The 14,672-nt window shown below is 38.1% G+C and overlaps 1 protein-coding gene across 2 annotated transcripts in view; it reads left to right on the forward strand.

Moving 5' to 3' along the window:
- Positions 1-14,672, forward strand: part of CSMD2 (CUB and Sushi multiple domains 2) — a 1,446,274-nt gene that overhangs the window by 961,410 nt on the left and 470,192 nt on the right. The gene's annotated exons all lie outside the window — the stretch shown is intronic.

Here is a 14,672-nt window from a genome sequence, read left to right on the forward strand (position 1 = left end):
TAAATATATAAAGCTGCATAATGAAATGAATCATCAAGTGCAATAGTGCTGTGCTGAAATTGTGTATAAACGACCTGTTAAATATCACCATAAAACAAGTGCAGTAAAAAAAAAAACTCATATAAAGTCCATAATAAAAGTCCTTTTTCAAATTATAAAGTGCTGGTGCTCATCCGTGTTGCTTGCGGGGTCTCCCCCTTTGTGGATGTACTTACCACAATCTGGTTTAATCTGAGCAGGTAATGGTAATCATGATGATCTTTGAATTCAATATTGTTGGCTAGAATTCCAATAAAGACTCCTTTTCCTCTTTGAATACTCCCAAGTGTCCTCATAAAAAGAAAAAACTTTCCATGGTGAAGCCCGTTTAAAAATACAATTTATTAGGGTTAACAGACAATGGGATACTCACAAACATAGTTTTGTAAAAGACATGTAAAACACTCGGCTCGGTGGTTAACTGCCGCGGGAGCAGTTAACCACCGAGCCGAGTGTTTTACATGTCTTTTACAAAACTATGTTTGTGAGTATCCCATTGTCTGTTAACCCTAATAAATTGTATTTTTAAACGGGCTTCACCATGGAAAGTTTTTTCTTTTTATGAGGACACTTGGGAGTATTCAAAGAGGAAAAGGAGTCTTTATTGGAATTCTAGCCAACAATATTGAATTCAAAGATCATCATGATTACCATTACCTGCTCAGATTAAACCAGATTGTGGTAAGTACATCCACAAAGGGGGAGACCCCGCAAGCAACACGGATGAGCACCAGCACTTTATAATTTGAAAAAGGACTTTTATTATGGACTTTATATGAGTTTTTTTTTTTACTGCACTTGTTTTATGGTGATATTTAACAGGTCGTTTATACACAATTTCAGCACAGCACTATTGCACTTGATGATTCATTTCATTATGCAGCTTTATATATTTATTCATTATGCACATATGAATTTCAATATGCACTTATGAATTTTATTGTAATTTATAGTGTCAGATTTGTCCGCTGCAATGTCGCAGTCCCACTAAAAATCACTGATCGCTGCCATTACTAACAAAAACAAACAAAAAGTCCAAAAATCTATCCCGTAGTTTGTAAACACTATAACTTTTTGCGCAAAGCAATTAAAATACGCTTTTTGCTATTTTTTTTTACCAAAAATATGTAGCAGAATACAAATTGGCGCTAAAAATCGCTGATCGCTGCCATTACTAACAAAAACAAAAAAAAGTCCAAAAATCTATCCCGTAGTTTGTAAACGCTATAACTTTTTGTGCAAAGCAAATAAAATACGCTTTTTGCTATTTTTTTTTACCAAAAATATGTAGCAGAATACAAATTGGCCTAAACTGATAAAAAAAAAAATAATTTTTAAATTTTTTTATATTGGGAATGTTTTATAGTTGAAAGTAAAAAATAATATGTTTTTTTCAAAATTGTCGCTCTTTTTTTGTTTATAGCGCAAAATCTAAAAACTGCAGAGTTGATCAAATACCACCAAAAGAAAGCTCTATTTGTGGGAAAAAAGGACATCAATTGTATTTGGGTACAGCATGGCACGGCCACGCAATTGTTAAAGTAACGCAGTGCCGAATAGCAAAAAACCTTCTGGAGTGAAAAAAAATTAAAAAAAAACAGTGGTGATTAAATACCACCAAAATAAAGCTCTATTTGTGTAAAACAAAAATGATAAAACTGTCTTGTGGGTACATTGTTGCATGACTGCACAATTGTCATTCAAAGTCTAACAATGCAGAAAGCTGAAAATTGGCCTAGTCAGGAAGGGGGTAAAAATTGCCCATTAGGCAAGTGGATAAACTAGAAAAGTACCTCTTTCTTGCCATAATACAAATGCTGTTCTTCAGCTCCCAGTCTAGGCAACTTAGATTGCATGTTCTATGACTTCCAGTGGTTCAGTCAGCAGCAATATACTGTATGGGGATAAAATAAAAGCTGCTCCACAAATCTTTAAAAACATTTGTGTGCCATGTGTAACCATAGAGGATACACCTAGAAATGGCTAGGCAATGTGCTGAAATTACACAAGACAGATTATGGCCCCTTTCACACCAGCGATCTGATCAGATCCGCCTGTCAGTTTTTTAGGCAGATCTGATCGGATACCCCACCCCCTACGGAGGCGGACCATGTGAAAGAGCCCTATACTTTCTTCTGGCTGTCTACTTTTATTTCTCTCGCTCGACAATCTGTTTTTTTTTTTCTCTCCCACTCTCTCTGTCCCACTCCCTGTGTCTCTTTCTTTCTTTCATGTACTCTTTTCCAATTTTAATAAAACCATTGGTTTTTGCTTTGCATCTGTGTAAACTGCTTCATATTTATAAGTAAAAAGGTGGTTCACTCTGTTGAATAATAAGGAAGTCGATAATTAAAAAGCAGAGTGATTATATTTAATCAAAACCTCTGGTATCAGAGTATGAACTCTGCTAAACTATAAAAATGCTTCTTGAGTTGTTCATTAGGACTGGCTGTCAGTTTGCTAAAGCGTGACAAGAATATGAAACATTCTCTTGCTATAGTAATTTTATCTAATGTATTCTCCTATTTGATGAAGAAGCAACAAGGAATTTAGAAACCATACAGATATGGTTAATTACCTTCCATGCTCTAGCGCTGGATTGACCTTATGTGGCCACGGGCATTTTACCTGGAGTGTCAGGATCACAAACTATTAGCGTCAGTTTATCAAGTGGCACTTTTCTATTTTGATCCCCTCAACAGAGAGCCCTCCTCTGAACTGGACCCCATTGTTCCCACAGCACTTTTTTATTTTGATCCCCTCAACAGAGAGCCCTCCTCTGAACTGGACCCCATTGTTCCCACACAAATTCTGACAGCTACCTCTGTCACAAAAATTCCCATTTCAGAACAATGTTGCCAGCACGTCTTAAAACCAATGTTTTCTATTGCAGACCTCTTTTAATGCACTGCTGCCTCAGATACAATAGTGGAAAGTCCCTAACTGCCAGCATGGAGATAAAGTTTGGCTCTCCATAAAAACCTTTGTCTTACTATGTCCTTTGTAAGTCTATTATACGATATGAAATGTTGGTCCCACTTAGCTAAGATCAATTATGTCTTCACCTCATCTCAGAGTACCAAATTCCTTTCATGCCTATCTTCTGAAGCTATTGGTTCTCATCAAATTTTCTTTCCCTACCCAAGTAGTTATCATCCTGCAGCTCCTTGCCAGAAATACAAGGTCCAACCAATCTTAGATTCAAAGTTCTCTCGAAGCAAGTAATATTATCTTTCAGATCAGAAAAGCTACAGCCTAGAGAACTTTTCTTGACCTTTGCATCAGATGTTTTCGGTTCCCACCTTATGTATGAAAATGTCAACTTTTCCCTCTAAAACTAGACCCTCAATGGGTGGGGTGACCCATATGGAGGGAGGGATTGTTATGGTTACTTACCTCCCATGCACTTACACTTGAACTCCCTTGAACCGAAGTGATTGCAGGCACTTCTGGGTTACACTTTGAGGGTCACACTGCATCACAACATGAATGTTCAGTCACCCCTCTTGTATAGTGTCTAAACACTTCTTGACCTCCCAGAACCTAAGCCTTTCCCACCTACCAGCCCAGTATTCATGGCATCTACAGCCCAGCTACTGCTGCACATGCATCTTAAACTCTACTGCATTCCAGCCTGGTCTCCCCTACTTTCCAATAGAGATGGGCCGAATAACCCCTTGTTCGGTTTGTGCCAGAATTCTCAAACATTGAGAAAGTTTGGAACCAAATAATAAACCCCATTGAAATCTATGTGACTCGAATTGTAAAAACTTAAAAGTACCCATTTTGAGGGCTTAGATTCAAGTTATTGGGCATACAAAGGGTATGGGGGTCTAGGTATTGCCGTGGGGGATATGTTTCAATAGAAGTTTGAAAAAAAAACATAATTTTTAAATGAGCAGTGATTTACTGATGCTTAAATTTAAAAAATTAAAAAATCCTTTAAATATAGTCCCTGGGGGTCCCCTTAGTCTGCCTGTAAAGTGGTGCGTCTGTACTGTGTATAGAAACTGCTGCAGCAAAAATTACATTTATAAAGGCTAAAAAATTTAATTTTCCCTTCAAGCTTTCTTTATTTTATAAACAATAGCTTAGGGAGCAAGTCTGTATGATGAGGCCACAATTTAGTGCACTCGGAACAAGATTTATGATTTTTTGGTTAAATTCTGGTGCCTGTTTGGCAGACTTTGGATAAAAGTAACAGGTGCTGAAAAATTGGGCTTTGGTTGTTGGTGATGCCTTCCCACCATAACCCTATTGAGGCAGTGTTGATGAATAAAGTGATGCTTGTGCATCATCAAGGAGCAAGTGGCTGACGCTTTGTTCAAATAACAAGCTGACTCCTCCATGCATGATGCTGGTAGCTGTGGACAAGGAGGCAGAATAAGCTGCTCTGGCAGCTGAGCTGGGCTGCGCACTAGTCTCTGCTTGGGTGAAAGAGGATGAGAATGGTTTGCTAAGTCAGTCAACCACCTCCTCTGCATGCTGTGGCTGGATAAATGTTGCTCCGCCTAAGGACAGACCACATCCGCCTTTTCTTGTGGACACATATGCTGCTGGCCCCCTCACAATGCCATTGGAGTATCTGCCTCTCCTTGTTGGCCAACCAGACATGATGGGGGGGCTTATTATGAAAATGTAATAGAGAAGGGGAAATGTGTACTTGGATGTACTTTAATCAATTGAGAGTAGTGTTTGGTGCACTTTAACATGAATACTCACTACACAAAGACACTCCACTGACACACTACAATATACTGCAGTAAAACTGCACTGACGTACCTCAATATACTGCAGTAAAAGTGCACTAACGCAATTCAATTTACTGCAGGAAAACTGCACTAACATACTACAATATACTGCAGTAAAACTGCACTAAGGCACTTCAATATACTGCAGTAAAAATACACTAATGTAGTTCAATATACTGCAGTAAACGTGCACTAATGCAGTTCAATATACTGCAGTAAACGTGCACTAACACACCTCAATATACTGCAGTAAATGTGCACTAACACACCTCAATATACTGCAGTAAATGTGCACTAATGCAGTTCAATATACTGCAGTAAATGTGCACTAACGCACCTCAATATACTGCAGTAAACCTGCCCTGAAACACTAAACTGGCACTAAAGTAAAAATGAATGGTAGCACTACATTCACGCTGCACTATCACTATATTCACACTACACTTACACTCTACACTCACAATAGAATCACAATAACACACTAACTTGCTATTAGCAATGAACAGAGCCCTGTTCTATCTATCTCCACTCCAATATCACACTGCAAATAGCTGCTCTGGGATAGATTCTTTTAAGGGGGGGGGGGGGTCTATGAGCAATGATCAATGATTGGGCACAGTCATCATTATTTTCTCAAATCATGGCTCTGACAGTGTTCTGTGCCCTGATTGGAATCCTTTATTGCTTCAGCAAATCAGGGCTTCCATGCACTGAGCAGCGTGAAGTGCATTATGGGGCGTTTGGTTAGGCTGAACAAACGGTTCAAAAGTCCTGACAATTTGGGTGTTCAACCAATTGCTGCACCAGCAGCCCAAGCCTCCACTGCACCTACAGCTTCATTCTTTGCTTCAGTCTCACAACCTCTGCCACTGCTCGGTGTTATCCATAGTCTTCACAAAACACTTTCAGACTGCACTGCTTCTCAGCTGCAACCCCAGTCTGCCCAGGTGTGATTCTTTTCTTTGGATGTTCAGAATAAATGAGCACCAGTCACTTTAATGCATTTCAAATAAGAAAGACACAATCCAATATGGGAAATAGGTGAGTTAAAGATCAGGATATCTTACTACATGATAGATCACATACATCAAGAAGGCTCAATCTTTTGTAGATCTCTCAGAGCTTGTGGATGTTATTCCCATAAGTGGTATCTGAGTCTACACTTCCATGGAAAGACAGCAAGGAATCGTTTCTATATATAACTTCTCAATTAACCATAACTCTCCACATCTTTATGTGCGAAGGGACAGTCACAGCTTGCTTCCCCTGAGTTATAGTTTTCCTGAAGACAAACACCTTCAGGGGTTCTTCCCAGAAGGAGAAATCACTGCATCTTGCCATGTGTCTAGGCCTCATGCCTGGGGGAGACCATTTAGGATTCCATCCTTATAGGGCAGAAGCCCACGAGGGAAGACAAAGAACAATAATTTCCTCTGCATTTTAGAGTTTCCCCAGCATGCACAGCAGGCTCCTCAGGCCCCTCTTCAGGACAAGTTCAAACAGCATGTGGCAAAGCTAATGCTCTCTGAGCTTCAGTAAGGGGGACACCTCTGTTGAGGTACAGTTAGGCTGAGTACAGACCACCACTGAATACAGAATTCATAAAATACAAAAAGGAATTTTGTAAAATGTATTCCAATTTAGTATTTTTAGTTTCACATGTAGTGTTTGCTCTGCATTGTAATGCTACATGGTAGTTGTGCATTACTGTGTTTTGGCAGTGTAACTTTTTATACGGCTGAAATTTTTACAGCAGTGTTTAAAGCACATCTAAACCCCTAAAATTCTATATATTGTACGTGGTTGTATTAGTTTATCTTTTTTTAACATTTAAAAGCAGTTATTTTAAAATACGAAGCGGTATTAAAAAGTGAGCATTGCAAATACTGAAAACATTCTCTTCTTTCTCTTTAAAATTTGTTTTGCATAATAGCGTAGTATATCTAATTAGGAAATCGCAGAAATTTCTTTAGGGATGGGTGTTTGCCAGAGAGTTTTAGTGCACACCCATAACACTAAATTATTCCTATTTCATCTACGGTATTAGCATTCGTCTTCAGAACTTGATGGAAGCAGATTCAATCACCACCAAGAAATAACAATCTCTTAGCTTCCATTTGCCAACATTATGCAATTAAACTAAATTCTAATTGCAATTTGATTTAAGCCAGTGTCCAATTAAATGTAAAACAAGATATATGTTGTGAATAAAGTGATCATATTTGAAAAGCTTTTTTCCTGGAAGATAACTTCAGGAATACGTCTTGCTATGCTGTATAATGAAATGGTTGGGCTGCATTAAGATAATAACATGTTTTCTCTTTTAGAAATAAAAACCCATATTTACCAGCAATAAAATTAGGAGTAATATTGCATAACTATATTAGGACGCATGGAATCTTACTGTTATTGTGGACATACTGATAATGACAGTCAGATGAATGCTGCTCAAAGTGAAACTATTTTTTGCTCATGCAGGTAAAGTAACAGGTTAATTTACTCCCCCCACCCCCCCTTTCTCCCAAGCAGTACATACTCATGAGCAGATGCACATGCACAAGCGAAGTGCAGATTCATTTTAACTTTGGTCACACATGACCATTTACATTTGCTCTAATTTTTTGGGGGTCTGTTGGTTTAAATCTGTTCCCATAGCCTTCAATGAGAACTACTGTGTTTCTACAGGGCGTGTTTCTAAGGGTTTAAATTTGGTCTAAGGTAGTTTGGTTATTAATAAAAATAACTGGAAAAAAGCTCATATGCTCTGGGGCTTATGTGTCTGCCAGTCTTCTCATACCAAGTTTGTACATTTTCTTGATTGCTATTCTCAGTGACCATTATATCTTTGTGCCAAGAAAAATAATAAGAATAACTGGTAAGGTGATATGGTGGCTGAAATGATTTGAAGCAAATTATAGTGAAAGAAGTAAGAGTAAGAGAACAATTTGTATCAGAAAAAATACTTTGTCTTTAGTGTGGAAATTGCATCTCAAAAGCCAATGTGATTACAGCAGCATGCATCAAGTAAGCCTACATCCTGTGTGCTTCTAAATCACTAGGCAATGTCCCAAAAAGTGGGTTATTGAGATGGTGTTTGCCATCTGCCTCTGGTATCCATAAGCCAAATTGGAACTGAAGCATGTGTCTTTTTTCTGTGCCTTAAAGAACCTGATAAAATATAAAGTATCACTTACCTTGTGTTTACTAAAATCATGCTTCTACAAATTAATTGACAACCAGCTGATACAATCACCTGGAAAATCAGCAAACCTAAAACTTTCCGAGATTTTGCTGTCTTAGTGTTTTTGTTTTTTTGACCCTCTACTTGGGAAAACAGGATAGGACAAGTCAACATTTGATTAAACTTTTGGTATCACCCCCCCCCCCCACACACACACACACACACGCACACGCACACACCCTAAGCAACACAGCTCTAACCCTCAAGTGTAAGATTCTGGTACCTCTGGTACCCTTATTTTCCATTTTCTTTCAATATGAGTCCCACCTTTCTAATTAGGTGGTACGCATACACCTTTGAGACGGATGACGTCATCGCCGAGCGCTGCAGAGCGGCTATTTCAACCGCCGGCGTTCTCTCTCACGTTGTTCGTTCTAACCGCATGGTTAGTTCGTTCAAGCCGTCTGTGAAGCAGCCATACCTGATGTCACTCGCTCTTGTATCTCGCTACCTGAACTTGTTTCACTCACTGATCTTGTATCTCGCTACCCGATCACTCTTGGCTTACTGCTTTCACTCTCAACCTGCCTGTGTGTCCACATGCTTACAAGCTTGTCTTGCTGCCGGAACCTCCAGCTATTCTCTTTTACTTGGAACAGACCGGAACCTCGCTACTGATCCCTGTATCTCGCTACTGGATCACTCCCTCACTACTGGACCCTTCTACTACTAACCTTACTAGTGATAAGTACCCCATAGGGGAATCCTCCATAACCTTACTTACACTATCTACCTCTGCACATTAAGGACTGTTACTATCTATGCATACTAATTCTATCATCTGCACTGTTACATAGATTGCTAGCTCTTGAGTCTACTACCATCTATCCTTGCACTGGGTTAGTCTATCCTGTATTTGTCATCTGCTGTCCTTACCACCTGTTACCATACTCGATTACTAACCTATCTGCATTCTACCTAATACCATCTAATACTCTCCTGAACATTTCTATCAAGTGCTTACCATCTCTGTCACTGTTCACACCTGTCCCTTCAGCACATCATATTCATACTATCATATACATCCTATCACTCCAGGAACATCTTATTGAGTGTGTATATCTGTATGCTGAAGCTGACAGGCCCACAGTGATGAGTCTGGAGAGTTGGATCTGGTTATTCAACACATCTCTACATGACTACTGATTGGAGATTCTGCAGCTGCAAATCCAGCCTACTACAAAAACGCAGGAGCATTACATGAAGCTACTTACATGTCTTTGTAGTGCTACTTTGGATGTCTCTGCTGTTCATGGCCAGTCCAATTAAATACCTTTTACTGCTAGCCATGCTTCTGTAAATTAATCCCCATTGACTTGAATGAGGTCCTATATTCTGTCTGGACATCCTGGGTGTTTGCCCTTAAACTGAAGATAATTTTGCCATACAGGTAGGTGGCATATAAAAAATACCTGAATAAGGTCACAACATTTGATATAAAATAGCTCATGGCTATATAAAAAGGGGAAAAAAAAACAATAGTAGTGTTGTAAAATAAAACACTGCTTCCATACAAACTTCTATTAACAGAGACTATTGAAAAAAAAAAAACAGCTTCTACTTTGATCTCTCTTCAGAAAACTTTTCTCAGTGGCAGCAGTGTTATTGGTGCACACTGTATTAAAAAATATTAAACTAAAAGTTATATTTAAATAATTAAACATAGAACACATCCATGTAAAAACATACTGTATAAACTTTAAGAAGAATTAAATATAAATAACCCACAAACCACCTTATAGTATCCTTCCAAGACAGCTACAGTATTGCCTTCCTAAAATAGAATGTGATTAACTTAGACCTTGGTGGCCAACTCTGCCTAGATACAATATTTTTATTTACAGAGCCTTTCATTCCAACCTAAATACAGCTCCCACAGGATGTCTTGCCCATCATCAATGCAAGGTATGAAAAGCATATCTTATATTTATCTGTAACATTTTGCCTGGTATTTCATCTTTTTATAAAAGTTTATTACACAAAGTTAGGTTGCTATAAAAGGTAAAAATAATGAATACAATAGTAAAAGGGCAAAAAAAATTGCAAAATGTGGTTTAAAGGATAATTATGCCACCTTATTTAAAAGTCCTTTCCTGGCTTTCTTCTAAATGATCTTTGCCAGGCTGGGGAAGGAGAGAATCAGCCAGGAAAAGTTAAACTAAAAATGTGCTAAAATTCGCAAAATCTATGCACAAAATATATTTGGTATCTTATTATCACTTCTGTTTAAACATGGTACAAATTAGTAGAATCTTGCCCACAACAAGAAATAGAAAAACTGTTAGAATAAATAAAAAATACCTTTAGTAGTTAATGTATTGTAGAGGCTGTTCATATAGGAAAATAAACATTGCTTGAGCTTAGTAAATAAGTTGAGTCTGTGTTCACTTCATCCAACGTTATCCAACCAACCATCTGCTAGCAAACATACAGTATTTTTAAAATTTCTATTGAATATTATTGGGTATTTAAAGTAAAAACAAAGTCACTTCACTTTTAGGTAGAGACAGCTTGCTTTAACCACTTAAGCCCCGGAGTATTTGGCTGCTCAAAGACCAGGGCCTATTTAGCGATTCGCCCACTGCGTGATTTTAACGGACAATTGCGTGGTTGTGCGACACTGTACCCAAATAAAATTGACTTCCTTTTTTTTCCACAAACAGGGCTTTCTTTTGGTGGTATTTGATCACCTGTGCGATTTTTATTTTTTGCGCTATAAACAAAAAAATAGCGTCAATTTTAAAAAATAACAATATTTTATAATTTTTTTTTATATGACACCCCCCCCCCCCAAAAAAAAAGTAAAAATCAATATTCTTTAACATTTTAGGCCAATTTGTTTTCTGCTACATATTTTTGGTAAAAAAAATCACAATAAGCATATTATGATTGGTTTGCGCAAAAGTTATTGCGTTTACTATGTAAGGAAAAGATTTATGTCACTTTTATTGTTTTTATTTTTACTAGTAATGGCAGCGATCTGCAATTTTTTTTTTTGCGGGACTGCGACATTACGGCCGACAGATCGGACCCCTGACTGATATTTTTGACACTTTTGGGGGTACCAGTGACATTACTACAGTAATCAGTGCTATACATATGCACTGTTACTGTAAAAATGACACTGGCAGGGAAGGGGTTAACTTTATTAGTGATCAAGGGGTTAAGTGTGTCCCTAGGGGCGTGATTCTAACTGTCAAGGGGCGTGGCTTGTGATGTAACCACAGAGACATACGATCCTACATAGCAGGATCGTATAGTCTCTGCAGTTACACCAGGGAGAATGACAGACGGCTTTGTTTACATCAGCCGCCTGCCTTTCTCCCTCTCCAGCGGGAGATTGCGAGTGGTCGGCGGACATCGGAGCCACCGGTCACACGTGCGGGGATGGCCATGAACGAGCGGGGGCAGGAGCGCGCCTCCGGCGGCGCGCGCTAGCCCCCCAACAGACTCCTGGCGAGCGACGTAGTACTATGTTGATTTGCCCAGGAGGGGCTGACTGCCGCAGTAAATATACTGTGGGCGGTTGGCAAGCGGTTAAAAGAGAAAAAGAAAAAAGGGTGGTGTAAAGAGGGGGTGTGAGTGTGGGAAAATTTAGAGATCTCTATTCTCCTATTCTCCGGTGGTGTGCACTGCCCCAGTATCATGCCTCAAGCCAGACCAGTATGAAGTTCCTAGCAGAGGTTGTGACCTTGGAGTAGAAAAACCTTATACAAGAACCAGGGCATCCAAATTTGAATATATTTTTCAGATTCAGGTCTTTGCCAGGTGCAAAAGATGTTTTAGAAGGTAATTGATAATGGAGTATCATGGAATAAGTAAGCTGCAGGTTTTTCCCCAAAAGACACATCTGTCAAGGTTTTAAAAAGTGAGGGAAATCGTCCTGTGGGAAGAAAGAAAGCAATGAAAATCTGATTGAGATTCTTATACTTCTTCACTCTGTTGGGTTTTTTTGGTGCTCCTGGTGCTTTCAAGGGGTATTTATCCAATAAAGAGATAGATGTCCAACAAATGTTCTTTTATCAAAAATAAAAAATTTGGCTGGATTTTCTTTAATTAAATTATAGTATCTGCAAATCTAGTTGTTGTAATAGCTTAACTATCCTTAGGGTTGTGAAATGGCTTTTTCTCAAGTACTCATGTAATATCTAGAAAGATATATATATACGGTATTTGGCTTAATATAACCTGATTATGTATTTAACAACACAAACTTTTTATTTCACTTCATGAGGGCAGGGTCACTTACATGCTATAGAATGTTACCGCTTTGTTTGAAAATAAGCCACTCAAGGAACATCAAAGTTAGGCTAGAAGAGAATTTTCCATCATGTTTTTATTTCTGTGGAGAGCCAATTACAATCCAGCACCAGGCTTTACACATTGGAACAAGGTTTTTAAATTGAATTCTAAGGGAGCAGATAAAGTACTGTAGAAATAGGCAGAGGAAGGGTGAGGGGGCTGATATCTGAAAGCTGGTATATATGAAAAGGAATACAGGTGAAGCATCTAAAATACATTGGAGTTTGACAGCTAGGAGAAAACTGTTTAGAAGGAGTTATGTTTTTAGCGAGACGAAAAGAACATTCAAGAATTGCTTCTTAGGTGAAGAAGTAGAATTTAAACGTAGCTTGGATGTGAGAAATGAAGAAAAGGGCATTGTGAAAGATGACTCAGCAGCAAACAAACTAGTGGAGGTTTTCACACTAGGGAGGTATGAGGTGAGGGGTCACTACTTGAAGGATGGAATGAGAAAAGTTTATACTACATGGAGTCCTTTAGATTAAAACTGCACAGTATGAGAGAATGTCTGCTGACAGCTGATGGCAAGAATTACAATATATGGCCAGCTTGAGAGCACTAGATACACTGTGCTACTTTCCTACTATATTTTTGCATAGTTTCTAAATGCATTGAAATCTGATTCTATATTTTATTTACACAAGAAAAGATCATGAAACCTGTGTAATTTAAATAGCAAGTTTCAATGGCCTTAAATATATTATTTCAGCCATAGACTATGAAGTTAAAGTTGGAAAAAAATAAATAAATAAATATATTCCATAATAGCCACAACATATATAAATTCACATTGAACGCATCAAATGTCTTTGCAATTGAAAACCCAGTTTTTCATTTGTAAACATAGTGATGACATCATTACTGTGCTACACAAAGCCTGAGCAAAGAGCAGAGCTGTGGGAGAGATCCACCAAGCCCACCCACTACAGGTTGTCTACAGAATTCTGCAGGATAAGGTGGATACAAGACCAGTCATTCGGCACAAATAGAGAGAGCAACAGTTAACTGGTCTTCATTACAGTCCGCTCCTGCAAAGAGGCAAAGTTTCATGCCAGATTACTGGACAGATCTGGAAGAAACACACAAAGCACACAAAAGATTCAAGTAAGAATTTACATGCCTCTTGTATTTAGTCAGTATTTACTTGGGGTCAGCTTTGAATTTCAAAAACAATATTAGGCTGTTTGGAGGTGCAATGGTGGTTGTATTTGAGTAGGTACATTGAAGATTGGATACACTGTAGCTTGTAAACTTCACTGGTGTTCATAATCCAAGTACTTTGGAATATGTTAGTTATGCAAATAATGGAACTAAGATGGATGCCAAAGGGCAAATATTCTTCATTATATATGTCACCTAAAATTAAATCACGTTGATAATTTTATTATTGCAAAATGGTTATTCTTAGTGAAAACTGGTCTAGAGATGTCTGAACGATTTGTTTACTGTCTCTGTGTTAACAGAAAATATAACTTTCTGTTTTGTATTAGCATCCACATTTCTGTAATAATAATGAGATACAGTTTAGCTTTTATTAAGAAAGGGTAGAATATATACCACCTTTTCTGCATTTCCAAAAGAACTGGCGTTGAGAAATGACTTATGCTGAGTAGAGAAAGATGTTCTATTTCATGTCACTACATAAACAGTAATTATTTAATGTGTTCTAAGAAGGTGTTAATTCGGTCCAGACAAGGGACCAGTAATAAGCATTTGAGATCTGTTTAACCTCTAATAGCATAGTTGTCTTTACTATTCAAACTTTCATTTAATTAAGCAGAAAATGTGACTAGTGAATATCTGCCCCTGGGATCTTAACACTTAAATTAATTGAAATACATCTAATATGCCTATGAAACCCCCTGGTCATTTATTTGTGACAGTTCCACTGACAGCATTTAGTACAGGTATAGCTTTCTACAGTACTGTAACAATCAAGAAACATAAGCTTCGGTGCCATAAATGGTACTTTAAAATCGACTGCACCGACAAGTTCTGTAGTGGTGTAGAAAAATGTAATTCAGAGCAACCTGTGAACTTCTTGATTAATGGCAATGCTTGACTGTTTTTGGGGTGACTAAGAAAGATGGCAGAACTTCCCCCAGAAACACAACCGGACCTTCAGTTTTCTATAGGTACCGAGATCGTATACATTTGTAATGAGTCTATGATCGGGGAAGGGTATTTTATTGTATATTCTCCTGTAAGCATAATGTGTAAGTTATGTTTTAAATATTGGCAACAAAACCAGGAATTGCATTTTATATGTATGGAGCTGCAAACTTTAGGACAGTGGTTAAGCTTGGGAAATTATTAGGTGTCTTCTCCTATATGTTTAT

This window comes from Pelophylax lessonae (assembly GCF_965119305.1).
Source record: "Pelophylax lessonae genome assembly, chromosome: 2".
Classification (NCBI taxonomy): domain Eukaryota; kingdom Metazoa; phylum Chordata; class Amphibia; order Anura; family Ranidae; genus Pelophylax; species Pelophylax lessonae.